Here is a 15889-nt window from a genome sequence, read left to right on the forward strand (position 1 = left end):
TTTCGTCCTCTCATGGAACACAGGATTTGCCCCAATGTGCAAAGCAGCCTGACTGTCACTGAAGAGCAAGGCTGCCTTAGAATGTGAGACCTGAATGTCCTGAAGAAAACTAATCAACCACACAATTTCACAAACAACAACAGCCATTGCTCTATATTCTGATTCTGCTGATGATCTTGAGACAGTGTGTTGCTTCTTAGATTTCCAAGAAACAAGTGAATCTCCAATAAAGACATAATAGCCTGTAGTTGACCTTCGAGTATCAGGGCATGCAGCCCAATCCGCATCAGCAAATGCCTTGATATGCAACTCAGACTAACTAGAGTACAATAAACCCTGTCCAGGTGATCCTTTGATGTAGTGCAGAACCCTATGTGCAGCTTGAAGATGTGGCAATCTAGGCTTACCCATAAACTGACTTAGCTTATGGACTGCAAATGTGATATCAGGTCTTGTGATAGTTAAGTAAAGCAACCTTCCAACCAATCTTCTATACAAACTAGTAAGAAAAATCAAGCGTGAAAGAAAATGCGGAAAGAAACTAAGAAGAATCTAGAAGAGCTCAGAGTGCTCTGATACCATATGAAATTTGATGAAGAATAAATTATATTCTCACACTACTAACTGTACAAACAGAGGAGGTATTTATACAAGTTGAAGTTCTAACTAATCCCTAAATATACGGATCTAAAACTAACAATACTTATCAGCTACTTACACGTGTCCATAAATATTACCACTGTTAACTACAACTAAAACTACCAGTGACGTAGAAAATTACAATATAAAGCTACAGGTTGTTTAGATAGAACCAATAGCTGATTCTTTGTGCTTGTCCTGCTCAGATTGCAACTTGTAGTTTGGAGCTTGAAGCTGACCCTTCTGATATTCTTGAAGCATGAAGTAAAAATAATTAACAAGATTATCAAAACAGGGTCATTGACCATTTCCAAGTTACAACACCTATTTTTCTGTTCTTGATAGTAAGTTATACTAATATTCGAATAGATTAGCTTCGTTTGTGCAAAAGATCTTGATTGAGATTATGCACAAGATCACATTCACATATAGTGATTATATTGGGATTCGATTGAGAAACTCTAGAATTTCACTTGGAACACATAGTCACATACTTGTCCAATTAATGCAAAAAAGTTGTCTTTCATATTGTGTTTTATACTATGGTCTTATTATTGAGTGTTCTAAGGACACATATTAAAGATTAATATATAAGTGTGGTCACTTATGAATTGTAATACACATCTTTCAAAAATAAGAAAATTCACTTGTTAATAATCCATTAGCTTGCACAAATTTATAGTGGTTGTATGTGCTTTTTTTTTTTTTTTTTTAAATGTGTGTATAGTTAGACTTTATTTTTTTTAAATGTATAAAAATGTTATTTAATAAAGTATTAAATGTATCTTAACCACTCCCATTAAATCATTCTTGCAATTTATTAATTATTACTTGTCCCTTAAATTCCGCAGGAAATAATAAAGTCCTCTAAATTGAGTCAACATCACACTCATTTGAAAACATAAAATGTCTTTAACAGTAATACATTGAATGAAGTACTGAACAAAACAAGGATAACTTTTATTTCTGGGGCTTAGAATGAACTAATATGAAAGGCTATACATCGCCAAATAAAGATATCCACCTCCACAGATTTTTAATTTTGTTCTATTATCTTTCTCCTCTTCCATTAGGACAAAAGGTGGGGACAAACTGCCCTCATGTTATCATAGTTGTCTGCGGGCGGCCAAAATACTTTTAGATATATTTAAATGTGACATTTTTGTTATTTTAATTTTTTTAAACAAAAATCTATTCTTTTTATCTTGTAATATATATATATATATATATATAGAAATGCTAAAGTTATAACAAATTTTACTACAAAAAAACTTACAAATGATGTAGCAATAAATGTGATTAGTGACACTTTAAGAAGATAATAAACAAGTTTTTTTTTTTTTAGAAAAATAATAAACAAGTATTTGAATAAATGATGTTAGAGATACTATAAATTTTACAACATGAGGCTAATAAAAATTTATCAGCAATCACAAAAAGTAATTTAAAAATGTATTTAATAGATTGTTAACGTCCACAATTCATATTAATTGTCACATCAATTTTTAAAGGTTTTGAAGTAAAATTTATAGTATTTCTAGCATTTTCCTATTTGAAATTATTTCTTGTGATTAATGACACATATTTGTAAGCCCAATGTATTTAAAGTTGTATTATCTCTAGTATTACTCAATTCTTTAGGACTTCTTATAAGTATAGGAAAAATGTAAAACTAATTTTTTTCCTATATCTCAAATTTTTTTTTAATATATTTCAATTTTTACCCAAAATTTTGGGGGCCTTTCTCTAGTAAGGGGCCCTAGGCCTAGGGCCAACCCTGGTTGTTTGGATATAATTCGATAATGGTTTACTTTGTTTGGACTAAATGTTATTTCTCCTAGATGTTCTAGTCCATAGGTCTAATCCTTTTTTTTTTTGGATAAATCAAAAAGAATATATATATATATATATATATATATATATATAATATATATATAGAGAGAGAGAGAGAGAGAGAGAGAGAGAGAGAGAGAGAGAGAGTTTTACTAATGTATACCCTTAGGGTACATGTTAGAAAACCATTTAAAGAATTTTTTATATGAGAAAATGAAAATGTGATTAACTTTTTTTTTTTTAGTTTTTTCAAATCCTCGTAAACAATTTCCAAAAATAGATGGTTAAAGTATGCCCTTAGAGCATTCGTAGTAGTGGAGCTAAAAATTTAGCTTTTTAGCTCCACCAAAAGTTACTTTATCTATTATACCTACACAATTGCTGCAGCAGTGAATCTATTTTAACTATCAACATAATAAAATAATATAAACATCACAATAAAATAATATACCCCTACAATAAAATAATATATCTCACAACTCAAAAAACATTCCAGCACTGACCACAACCTCCTCTACAATCAGCCACAGCCACAGCCACCACTACCACCACCACCACTAACACAGACACAATCAAACCCACAAACAAAATAAATCCCCAAACAACCATCATAGTCACCAATCCACCACCACAACCACCAAGCCCATAGGAAAAAAAAAAAATCAAACACCGTACCACCAAACCATAGCCACAACAACCACCATCGCCATCAAACTCACAGAAGAAAAAAAAAAAATCAAACATCATTCCACCACCATAGCCGGTGGATTAACGGCGTGGATTGATGTGGATCGAATGGTGTGGATCGACGGCGTGGGTCTGGGTCTGGCGGCAAGGATCGATGGCGTGGGTCTGGCGGCGAGGATCGACGGTGGTGTGGGTCGGTAGTGTGGGCTTGAGTTGACAGCGGTGAGAGAGAGAGAGAGAGAGAGAGAGAGAGAGAGAGAAGGTTAATATTTTAATCAGGTAAGGATTAAAATATTATTATTATTATTTTTAGCTCTCATGAACAGTGCACATTTATAAATAGATGTGCACTGTAGCAATGGAGCTAAAATTTTTAGATTTAGCTCCACTGCTGCAGCAAGACTTTTGTGTTTGTGGAGCTAAATTTTAGCAATATAGCATTATACCTCAACTGCTGCGAATGCTTTTAGAGCATATATTAACCAGACCCATATATTAAACACTACTTCGATTTCCCATAGGAGAAGATGAACTTTTTTTAATCAATTGAAGTTCCATTAGAGGAATGGTGATAGCCCAAGAGCGGTCACTCTAAAGTGACAAGCAGCTACAATTTATTTATTTATTTATTTTTTTATGAAAGACAAGCTGCTACACTATACACAAGGCAACAAATTTGGTTGGCCCAGCCTGAACATTCTTAAGCCTTATCTGTCCATGTACTTAAAAGGACAAGCCAATTTTGACCCAGTCCTAAAATAGAAATGAGCTCATATGTATCCTTTTAGATTTGCACCAAAGATTGGAAAAAAAAAAAAAAGTGGAGAAAAATACGGAGAACTAGAAAACGTTTGAATGGTGACCAAACCATCATTGAAACAATCTAGAAAAGGCCCACATCTCTAGACCCCTAAGGTGTTGCCCAGTCAAGGCCCAAATAAAATTTGGAGTCGCTGCACGGTCCAGATCACCTTAGCATACAAGTTGATTTTTATTTTATTTTTTGTTTTAAGGTTGTGTTCTACTTCTATAGGTCGGCATTAGTTAATCCAATAAGAAAGCTTTTGTTTTATGATCTATATCAAAGATTTATAAATCGAATCTCATTTACATCATGCATATTATAATTCAAAGAAAAACATAGTTGAGCATCAAAGTTTGTATACATATTTTGGAAAAAAGCCAAATATGCAACATTTTTTAGGAATAGTTACTAGCTGCCACATTTTTAACCTTTTTTTTTTTTTTTTTTCAATTGAGGAATATATAGTAAACTGAATTTTAGATTAATTATAGACTAATCTTATGGTTATTTCATTTAGGTATTACATCTTGAGACACCAAAGGATTCAACCATACTGCTTATTTCTTCTCCAGTTTAATAAAGTATGCCAATTTCACATTTTTTAAAAGATTATTTTTATTTCACTATTTCAGTACATTAAAATGTTTATAATAAAAAAAAAATATTTTTTTTAAAAAAACTCATAAAATAACATAATAATATTTTAATTCGCATAATTTTAAATTTTTTTTTTACCCAAAATGATTTAAAAGAAAGGATTAATGGGAGATGGAAGTTTGTCCCATTGTTTAAAAAACAAACCATTGAGTAAACCCACATATATATATATATATTTGGCTAGATCGATGGATGTATGTGTTGGCTAAATATCTATTACTTTGGCTTTGACAAAGACAGAAGGAAAATATCTTTCTTGTCATCTACCCATATGAGAGACGTACGTTCCAGTGTCAATTTTGTAAATCCAGTAGATTAGGGGGGTACAATTCTCCTTTAATGAAATTGAACTTGTGATCCCGCTCTATTCCACCAACCAAAGAGGACAGGACAAGGTGAAGCAAGATTCTTGTTAATGGTGGTGGGCTTTGAAAATTGGCAACCATGCAATGCAACTATAATCTGGGTCGACGTCATGGGTTCCACGAACTATGTTGTTCAATAATATTCAGACGTTACAATATTTTTCATAATTTCTTTTTTCATTTATTATCATATCTATTGGGATTAGCATACGGTAAAAGTATTATCAAAGTTGAACATGCGATTCCAAAATAATAATAATAATAAAAGAATAAAATTAACATGCATAAAGAAATATCACTCCAATTACAATATTACTGACATTCCCTATTATAATTGGAGAATAATAAAATTATTGTTAATAATAGATACATGTGAAAGTTATGTTATTCAAATTTAATCACAATGTTTCTTTTGAAGAAAAAGGTTATCACAACATATTATTTTAATGATTTGTAGGAAAAAAAAAAGAAAAGAAAAAATGGCCCCTACTATTACTAGAGAAAAAAAAGAAAGAAAAAGGACGGGCCTAGGTCTAATGGCACACATCTAATTCTCTAATTGGGTAGCCCAATGATCCAGGGAAAAAAAAGAACATGTATAATAAAATAAAAAGGAATGTGTAATAAAGTAGTCGCCATTCGATTCTCAAAAAAAAAAAAAGTAGTCGCCATTCCTTTTAGGTTTAATTGTATTTTCCCCTTAACTATGAGGTCCATTTCAATACCCTACCAAACTTGTAAATGGATCAATATTTCCTCTCATTTATTGATTATTAACAAATTGTCCAGAGAAGCTAGTGCTACATTCATAACATTTTTATAATAAATTATAAGTGGTAAGTTATTATTGGTTCTAATTTAAATTCATCACTAAAATAACTTTTTTAACCCACTAGTTAGCTGTCAATAACAACACACAACTTAAGATTAATTATAAAATATTATGAAAACGTTGTAAATATAACACTTCTTATTTGCTCAGCCATAATAAAATCCAATAAATATAAATGGAAAGTACGGCTTTAAGGATATGGTAATCGAGCTGAGGAAAGGTTGAAGACCTATATTTTTTTGTTTGACAAGAGAAAGAGGAATTGCATTAAAATCAATCAATGAAGACTGATAGTACTAGTTCTACTGTTTTTCGGGTATTGTTAGTTTTCCATTTTTTTCTTATACCAAGACTTTCCTTTCTGAATGCATTGATCTCTTAAACACGACCACGTATCACAATTCACACTAAGTTAGACATGTAGTTATTAACAAAACACGAAAGCAACAGAAAGTTCACCAAGACTTAGTGTGTGGGAATTCTGTGTCTTTGAAATTATGTAGAAGATAAAGAAATAAAAGGTCCCAGAAGACTTTGAAACCAGCAGTAGTAGTTGATTACACGGCATTCACGCCAACAAGAAGGACCGGCACTAGTTAAGCTCATGCAAATCTTTTCTTCTGTGTATTATACAGTTCTGCTTTAACTAATAAGAACCAAATCCTCACATACTAAAAGAGTATTTGCATGCGTAAATGATATGTAGGGGACCCAAATAATCATTTCTCCTCTCATGCACAGCAAAAATCTTTCCGTCAACAATGGAAAGTAATTACCTCTGTATTGCTCATTCATCACAACTTTTGTACGTAATGTCTAGCACTGATTTTTTTACCCCTCGATCAAGGCAATATAAGAAATTATAGAAAGGCAAAGATAGGAGATGATGTCTAGCACTGTTCCATTTATTTTATTAAATGTTTGGCAGGACCCCTTAAAAAGATAGGAGATGATGAAGAAGAAGAACCGAAGGAAGCAGTTCTGTTGAGGCAACAAAGATGGAGGGGTGAGTGTCATGGGTATAAAAAATTTTACATTAAAATGCGTCTCACCATCACTTCCTCTTAACACCAGCACGCTGTTAAGAGATATCTTCCACTTTTATGGCCACAGGATTAAGCTGTCTCCAATTTCTCCTTTATTCTCATCCCTCCCCAAAACCACCTGAATTCGAACTCTGAACCGGGCTTCTTTCTCCACCCACCTCAGAATCCAATTCAACAATCACATTTCCATTTCTGCTATCTACTTTCAACCCCGAATTCGATACCACAACCGGAGTTTCTTCAACGCCCAGATCAGAATTCGATCCAAAGTTTACATTTTCAACTCTGCCATCCATTTTCAACCCCGATTTCTCGCCCTTTTCGGCTTCCACGGCCAACTGAAGCGCCTTCTTCTGCATCAACCTCAACATATTCAAGAACGCATTACTCCTCGAAGGAGTGAGACTCTGCTGAAGCCCAAGAAGCACCACGAAATCAGGTGAGACCTGAATAACCTCATCAACGGGACGACCCGATAGCCCATTAACGAGTAGAGCAGCGAGTCCCTTTGTGAGAACCGAGTCAGAATCAGCCTCGAAAACAACATTATTATCCGAGTTCAAATCGGCCCTGACCCAGACCTGAGAGACACAACCTTCGACCTTGTTATCCTTTGTTTTGAACTGGGTTTCGAGGGGTTTAAGGTTTTTACCATATAAAACAAGAGCTGCTCGTACTTGGCCTTTGGCTCTTGCACGGACTGGAACAGCTTGACAATCTCTTGGAGCTTAGGTGGCAGTTCTTCTATAGGTTGCAGGGGCACAGAGCTCGATGCTGATATTGATGGTGATGGTGATGGTGATGATGATGATGGGGTAGTAGGGAGTCTTTGAAAAGAGCTGGGTTTAAAGAAAAGGAGGTTATGGGATTTAGAGGGTATTAAGGTTTTGGGACAAAGAAGAGGTTTCGGGAGTTTGGTGGTGAATAATCGAAGAGAGGATGAGATTGAAGAAGACATTGCTGTTTTTGGAGCACAGAAAATTCCAGAGAGAGAGAGAGAGGGATGGGATTGTTATTGTGTTTGATCTAGCTCTAGTGAAAACGTGATTTGAGGCTGCGGGTTTTAGATTTTTTTTTAACTTTTTTTTAATAGAGTTTCATTTCCTGAAAGAAAAGAAAGCTTGAAGGTTTATCAATGGTGAATAGTACGTAAGAGAACCAGAGATGAGGAAAACAAAAACTGAAATTTTATTGAAGCTTTCTCAAATGAATACATAACCCACACTCTCTATTTATAGATTACATAGATCATAACTACTCTAGAAGATTCGTGATCATGGGACAAAAAGAGAATCTTTGGATGCTAAAGTCTCAAGTTAATTGGATGATACAGGGAGATCGAAACACAACTTTTTATCATGTGTCAACTCTGGTCAGGAGGAAAAGATACCAGATTCTAGCAATCAAAAATTCTATTGGGGAATGGATCCAAGAGGAGAAGGATATAGCGGAGTTTATCAGGAATGGTTTTAGGGACATTTATACTTCTTCGCTGACAACTTCGTCAATAGCAATGCCTACGGTTTCTCAATGGCAAGGCCGGCTTAATGAAAAGGAAAAAGAGAGCATTGGAGGGCAGATAACAATGGAGGAGATCAGATCAACTCTCCGATCGCTAAAAGCTTTTAAGGCACCAAGGCCGAATGGGCTACATGCATCGTTCTTCCAAAGATTTTGGCCAATAGTGGGCGAATCAGTAGTTAGGGAAGTCAAAAAAAATTTCATCAAAAAAAATTTCATCTAAAAGAAAGTTTTGGAGTACCTCAATCAGACCCACATCAACCCCATTCCTAAAATTCGGAGTCCTGAGACTATTAGGAATTGTTGGCCAATCAACTTGTGCAGCACAATCTACATGGTGGTCACAAAAATTATAGTAGCAAGACTCAGATTGTATTTTGGAAAGCTTATATCACCTCTTCAGATTGCCTTTGTGCCAGGGCAGAAAGACATTGATAACACCATCATAGTACAAGAGCTTATTCATTCCATCAGTAAAAAAAAAAAAAAAAAAAAAAAAAAAAAAAAAAAAAATCATAGTACAAGAGCTTATTCACTCCATCAGTAAAAAAAAAAAAAAAAAAAAAGGGTAACGTGGGCTACATGGCTATCAAGATAGATTTGGAAAAAGCATACGATAAGCTTGAGTAGGCTTTCATCAGAAATATGCTTTTGAGAATAAATCTTCCTGGGAATCTTATAGACCTCATCATGAGTTGTGTTTCCTCGGTATCCACCTCTATCCTCTTAAATGTTGCGCCATTAAAGCCGATTCTTCCATCTAGGGGAATTAGACAAGGGGATCCTCTATCCCTTACCTTTTTATACTCTGCATTGAATACCTTGGTTAGCTCATAGAAGAGAAGTGCAGTAATAAACTATGGAATCCAGTTAAAGCGTCTCAGAGTGGCTCTACGTTCTCTCATTTAATGTTTGCCAATGATCTAATCCTCTTTGCAAGGGTTGATCATTTGAATTGCTCCACAATTAGAGAGGTTCTTAATGAATTTTGTGAAGTTTCAGGCCAAACGATTAGTGAAGCTAAATCAAAAGTGTATTTTTCACCGAATGTGGATGAAGGCACAAGGGAGGAGCTTAGTGGTATGCTCAGGTTTGCTTCTATTCCAGGTTTAGGGAGATACGTTGGTATACCCATTAAGCAACCTGGCTCTTCCACACAGGACTTTAACTTTATCTTGGATAGAGGAAAGCAAAAGCTTGTAGGCTGGAAGGCAAACTTGCTAGGGCTATCCTCATTCAGGCATCTTCATCAACTATCCCATCATATGTTATGCAATGTTCCTACCTCCCCACAAGAATACTTAAGGGAATGGATTGGGTCAATAGAAACTTTCTTTGGGGCACTTCGAAGTTGGCAAGGAAGGTTCATTGGGTGGGTTGTTAGAAGGTAGCAAAGCCCAAAAAGGAAGGACGATTGGGCTTACAAGCAACTAAGCACAGAAACACAGCCCTTCTAGTGAAGCTGAACTGGTGATTTCATATAGAAAAAAGAGTCCTTTTTGGCACGTGTGTTGAAATCTAAGTATTACTCAAGCCGTAGGCTAGGTTCGAGAAACCAAAACAAGCTCCCATGCTCCCAAACATAGTCTGCTATGAAGAAGGGCAGGGAAGTCTTCAACAGAGGTATTAAATGGACAATTGGGAGAAGTAGCAATCTTAGTTTTTGGTATGATCATTGGGTGAATCATGAAGTGATGCAGAATTTGGTGATTGGTCCTCTCTCACGATAAGCTTCAAACTTGAAGATTCAAGATGTCATTAAGGAAAATGGGTGGGACTGGAGTTGTCTAGAGTTTGAGCTATCCCAAAATGTTAGGCTTATGATTCAAGCTAACCCGATGGCTTTGGCATCGGTAGGAGAGGACAGATTGCGTGTTTAGCTTCTCCCCAAGGAAATTTTGACCTAAAGAGTGCGTGTAAGATGGGTATGGGGGATGAATCAACGATTAGTGTTTCGGTCAATTGGATTTGGAAACTGGATATTTTGCCAAGAATTCAAACTTTTGTCTGGATGTGTGCCCATAACAGCATTGGTGTTTGGGATTGTCTTAAAAAAAGGGGGCTGATGGAGGATATAAACTGCCCATTATACAATAGGGTGATTGAATCGATCCTACATGCTCTCTGAGATTGTGAAATGATCAAACTGGTTTGGAATCAACTGGGGTTTTATGGACAGACCCATGTTTTTGGACCAGGGACCTTCATGAGTGGCTGGAGTACAACGGGAAAGTAATCGATTCACTTAGCTCTTGCAAGCCTCGTGGGAGCATTGTATTTCTTTTTGCTATATGGATCATATGGAAAAGCCGAAACAACTTTGTTTTCAAGGGGAGAAATCAAATCCCAGCTTTGGCAGCAGAAATAACGAAACAAGTAGTGAAATATTTCTATTATGCTTACTTGCCTAAAAGTGCAATCTGATCAGCTCTAAGGCAAGTTAAATGGGAAAAACCATAAGGTGGGTGGATTAAAATGAACACTGAAGGGTCTGCCATTGAGAATCCGGGGATAGCTGGTTGTGGAGGAGTTTTGAGAGATAAGCATGGCCGATGGATCAAGGGATTCGCTAGGAAAATAGGGATTATAAGCAGCTTTGTTACTAAGTTATGGGGATTGAGGGACGGAATCCTCATATGCTGCAGCTGCAATTTTAATTATGTTGAGATTGAGCTAGATGCTAAGGCTATAATTGATGCTTTGGTCAATTATAATTATGTAAATAACATAGTGTTTCCCATCTTGGATGGTTGCAAGCAATTGATATCAAACCTCACTTAGGTCCGGATTAGGCACTGCTACCGTGAAGTGAATCGTTGTGCAGATAAGCTGGCTAGAATGGGATAGAGTCACAATTTAGAATTTACTATTTTTGACAATCCACCTGTGGATGTGCAATCTGTTTATGAGGATGACCTCAATGGGGTGTATTTAAACAGGCTTTGCCCTGAGACTGATATTTTGTTTTAGTTTTAATGATTATCCTTTCTTGATCAAAAAAAAAAAAAAAAAAGAACTACTCTAGAAGATTCCAATCTAACAAACTCTAGAAAGTACAGCTGTATATCATAAACAAAGTATCTACAATTAATGGAGAAGAAATATTTGGATCTTTAAGACATGAGAAGAACAGAGCAATTCCAGACTTGTTGAGGGAGAGAAGTTGCTCTAAAACGACGTCGTCTCGTATCTTGAATAAACACACATAAGTAAAACGATGTTGTTCCTCATTTAGTTAAACGCCAACATTTTAATCTATTTTCAAAACCAAATTTACCATTGCTCTTGTGACCGTTGGAACAATGAACCTTCTTGCTTCTTCTTCTCAGAGTCAGAGTTTGTGGTTCCACTTTCATCCTCCCTTAAAACCAAGGGGTCAATGGACACCATGGTTTTGGAAAGCAAAAATTGAAAACAAGAGGAAGAAAGACTCTTGGTGAAAATGTCAGCAAGCTGGTCACCATTAGCAATGTAGCGAATCTAGAGATCCTTGTGAAGAACCCTCTCATGCACAAAGTGGTAATCCACTTCAACATTTTGGTTCTAGCATGGAAAATAGGATTTGAAGTAATGGCAAGGGCAGACACATTGTCACACTAAAGCTTAGGAGCAAAAGAAAGAAAAATCCCAAGGTCCTTTAAAACTTGGCGAATCCAACAAAGCCCAGCAGTAGTGGTTGCAAGAGCTCAATATTCAGACTCAATGGAAGATTTAGACACAGTCTCTTGTTTCTTTGCACTCCATGTAATGGGATTATAGCCAAGATAAATCAAATACTCAGTAGTGGAGCTACAATCAAAAGGATCACTGGCCCAATCTGAGTCTGAGAAGGCTGAGAGGGACAAAGGACGATGTTGAAAGAAAATCCCCAAATTGGGAGTGCCATTAACATATCTTAAAATGCGTTTGGCTACAATCAAATGGGCTTCACTCGGAGCAAACATAAACTGATAGACCTAATGAACAACAAAGCTGATATCAGGCCTGGTGAAAGTCAAAAAATAAAGAGAACCCACCATACTACGATATTCATAAGGCTTAGCAAGCAATGAGTCTGTAGCAAGAACTAATCTCAGATTTGGGGCATAAGGAGTCTTGGCAGGCTTAGTAGAGAGCATGTTGTACTTCTGAAGTAAGTCATAAGCATACTTGGATTGATTTAGAAATAAACCTGTAGAGGTCCTAGTGATGTGCAAAACAAGAAAATAGTGCAAATTACCAAGATCCTTAAGCTCAAATTTAGAGCTAAGTTGATGAATTAGGGATTATAAGAAGGAAGGACTGTTACCAGTAAGTACAATATCATCTACATAAACCAAAAGGAAGACCAAGAACTTCCCATGTCTGAGGATGAAGAGAGATGAGTTTGCCAAGGAAGCCTGAAACCCCAAATGAAGAAGATGAGTAGAAAACCTCTCAATCCAGTCCTTAGGTGCTTGTTTGAGACCATATAGGGACTTCCTCAAATGACAGACAAGATTAGGAAAAATTGGATCCACATAGCCTAGAGGTTGAACCATATAGGTCTCTTCTTTCAAGAAACCATGGAGAAAGGCATTTCTAACATCCAATTGCCTAAGAGGCCAATTGAATTGAACTACAAGGGACAAGATGATTTTGACAGTGGGAGGCTTAATTACAGGACTAAAGGTTTCTTCAAAATCAACTCCATATTATTGATGAAATCCCTTTGCCACCAGCCTGGCCTTGTATGAGTTTATGCTCCCATCACTATTGTGCCTTAATTTGAAGACCTATTTGCAACCTACAACATTCTGAGATGGTGAAGGCGGCATAAAATTGCAAGTACCTTGTTTAGTAAGAGCAACAAACTCCTCATCCATAGTTGAACAACATTGCTGATATTGGGTAGCAATTTCATAAAAAGGAGGTTCAGTGACTGTGTAATCAATCTACGGCTTGGTAGCAACTTTGGACTTAGAGACTGCCAAAGCCTTAGGCTTGAAAATACATGCTTTAGATTTGGTGGTCATAGGATGAGTATTCTAAGCAGACACTGAGTTAGGCACAGTAGTCACATCAATAGAGAGCAATGTCTTAACAGAAGGAGGAATAGGAATAGTATTTGGGGAGATAGATGGTGATACAGAGTTAGAAACTGGGAGCTAAGTGTTAGATGTAGGTGATGTCTCTGGTATGGAGGATGTGACAGGAGCTAAAGTAGGAGTAGATGTAGGAAGAGTAGGACTAACACTAGATGAGGGAGAAGGTTGAATGGAAGAAGTGTGTGTAGGGAAATGAGAAAGGAATGATAACCAATGAGTAATAGAAGAGGAATCAATGGATGAGGATGAATTAGGAGAAGAACTAGTGGGTGAAGAAGTGGACTGTAGAGAGAGAAACTCAAACTCATTAAACACCACATGCTAGAAATATAAATTCACAGAGTGCTAGGGTCTAGACAAATGTAACCTCTGGAGAAGGTAGGATATCCAAGAAAAATGCATGGTTTGGTATGTGGTTGAAGTTTGTGCTTATTGTAAGGTCTAAGAAAGGGAAAACATGTGCAACCAACAGTCCTAAGATGAAGTAAATCTAGTTTGGACTGAAACAAAAATTCCCATGGAGATTTATTATGAAAGTAAAGGTGTGGGAAGTCTGTTAATTATATGTGTTGCGGTGGACATTGCATAAGACCAGTAAGATAAAGGTAGATTAGAGTGTGAGAGCGTGGTGAGAGAACATTCAACAAGATGTCTATGTTTTCTCTCAGTTGTACCATTTTGTTGTGGGGTATGAGGACATGTAGTTTGGTGTATGATTCCATGACTAGAGCAGAAAAGATTAAAAGCATTAGAGGTAAACTCACCCCCACCATCAGTTCTTAAAACCTTGAGAGATGTGTTTAGTTGATTTTCAACATAAGCTTTGAAATACTTAAAAATATCAAACACATTAGATTTATTCTTTAGCAGATAAACCCAAGTGAATTTTGAGTATTCATCAATGAAAACAAGGTAATATCTAAAATCATTGATTGAAATGACAGGAGTTAGTTCCCAAACATCACTACGAACAAGTTCAAGAGGTTTAGAAGCAACAGAATCAAATTTATTGAATGGTAATTGATACATTTTACCACTAAGGCAATGCTTACAGTGACTTATAGAACTTGAAATTGTATTATTACAAACATCAGCAGTATGAAAAGAAGATTGAGCTATTCTAAGAACATTATCACTAGGGTGTCCTAGCCTATGGTGCCATAGCAACCACTTATTTGATTTCTGTACATGAAAAGAAGTAAAGGATGGATTATGCAGCTGTAAAGAAGATAAGTTATGCTATGTTGAAGTTGGTGCAACTGAGTGTGGTTAATGCCTAGTGAAAACCTTTGGATAAATTGGGTAAACCCCATTCTCACTTAAGCCCTTGTAAAGGATTCTTCCTGTAGGAAAATCCTAGATTGTGAGTTCATTAGCATCAAAATGGCAAGAGTAGTTATTATGTAAACAAAATTTATGAACTGAAGGAAGGTTCATGGCTATTCCAGGAACATGAAGCACATATTTAAGAACAAATTTATGATATTTGGTTGAGAGGGAAGCATTACCAATGTGATTAATAGGGAGTGATTAACCATTGCCTATTGTGATCTGATCTGGACCTTTGTATTGTGACTGAACAGAAAGATTGCTAAGATTAGCAGTAAGGTGATTTGAAGTACTTTAGTCTGCCAGACAGGGATCTTGATTGTTTGTTAAGGCTGCATTAGGGGCTGAAGCCATTGTAACTAGCTTGGTTGGTGGATTCTTGCCTTGATAGGCAAAATCCATCCTGTGGTAGCAATCAAGAGTTTGATGACCTGCCTTTTCACAAATCTGGCAAATAGGTCTGTCATTCTTGAAATTCTGACCCCCAAATTGAGCAGTTTGGACTGAAGAATAATTATGTTGAGGTTGAGGTGTGAAAAACTGTTGTTGACTCCCACCACCATTGTTGTTGTACCTTCCTCCATCTCTTTCTCTATTTCCATTGTTCTTTCCTCTTCCTCTATTAGAGCCACCATCATTATATGATTAAGGCTAAGGATTGTTAGAATGCTTATTACCAGATGCAAACATAGCTAGAGAGTGTGGGAGACTATCAAGATTCTCTGCCATGGCTTGTTCTTCACTTTGCAGCATGATAAAGAGTTGTTCATAGGTGATTGGCTCATTCTTGGTACGAATTGCTGAGCAAAAATGAGCAAATTCCTTTAGCAAACCTCAAAGAACAATACAAATAAGTTCTTCATTGTCTACAATGACTCTAACTGCAAGGAATTTGTCACGAGCTATCTTAATCTTCTGCAAAAAAGTGTTCACAGAATCTAAACATTTCTTGAGACTTTGAAGCTCCAATTTCAAATTGAGAATGTTTGCCCTTGAGGTTGATGTAAACCTTTGTTCTAGTGTATTCCACACCTCTCCAGAAGTAGTGATACCAACCACAAGAGAGAAAACTTGTGGAGTGAGAGTGGAATTAATCAAAGAAAGCAGGG

General features: G+C 36.2%; 1 pseudogene; it reads right to left on the bottom strand.

Moving 5' to 3' along the window:
* Positions 1 to 6747: 6747 nt before the first annotated feature.
* Positions 6748 to 7910, bottom strand: LOC111992143 (sufE-like protein 1, chloroplastic/mitochondrial; annotated as a pseudogene).
* Positions 7911 to 15889: the final 7979 nt, after the last annotated feature.

Source organism: Quercus suber, unplaced genomic scaffold, assembly GCF_002906115.3.
Source record: "Quercus suber isolate HL8 unplaced genomic scaffold, Cork oak 2.0 scaffold_46, whole genome shotgun sequence".
NCBI classification, from domain to species: domain Eukaryota; kingdom Viridiplantae; phylum Streptophyta; class Magnoliopsida; order Fagales; family Fagaceae; genus Quercus; species Quercus suber.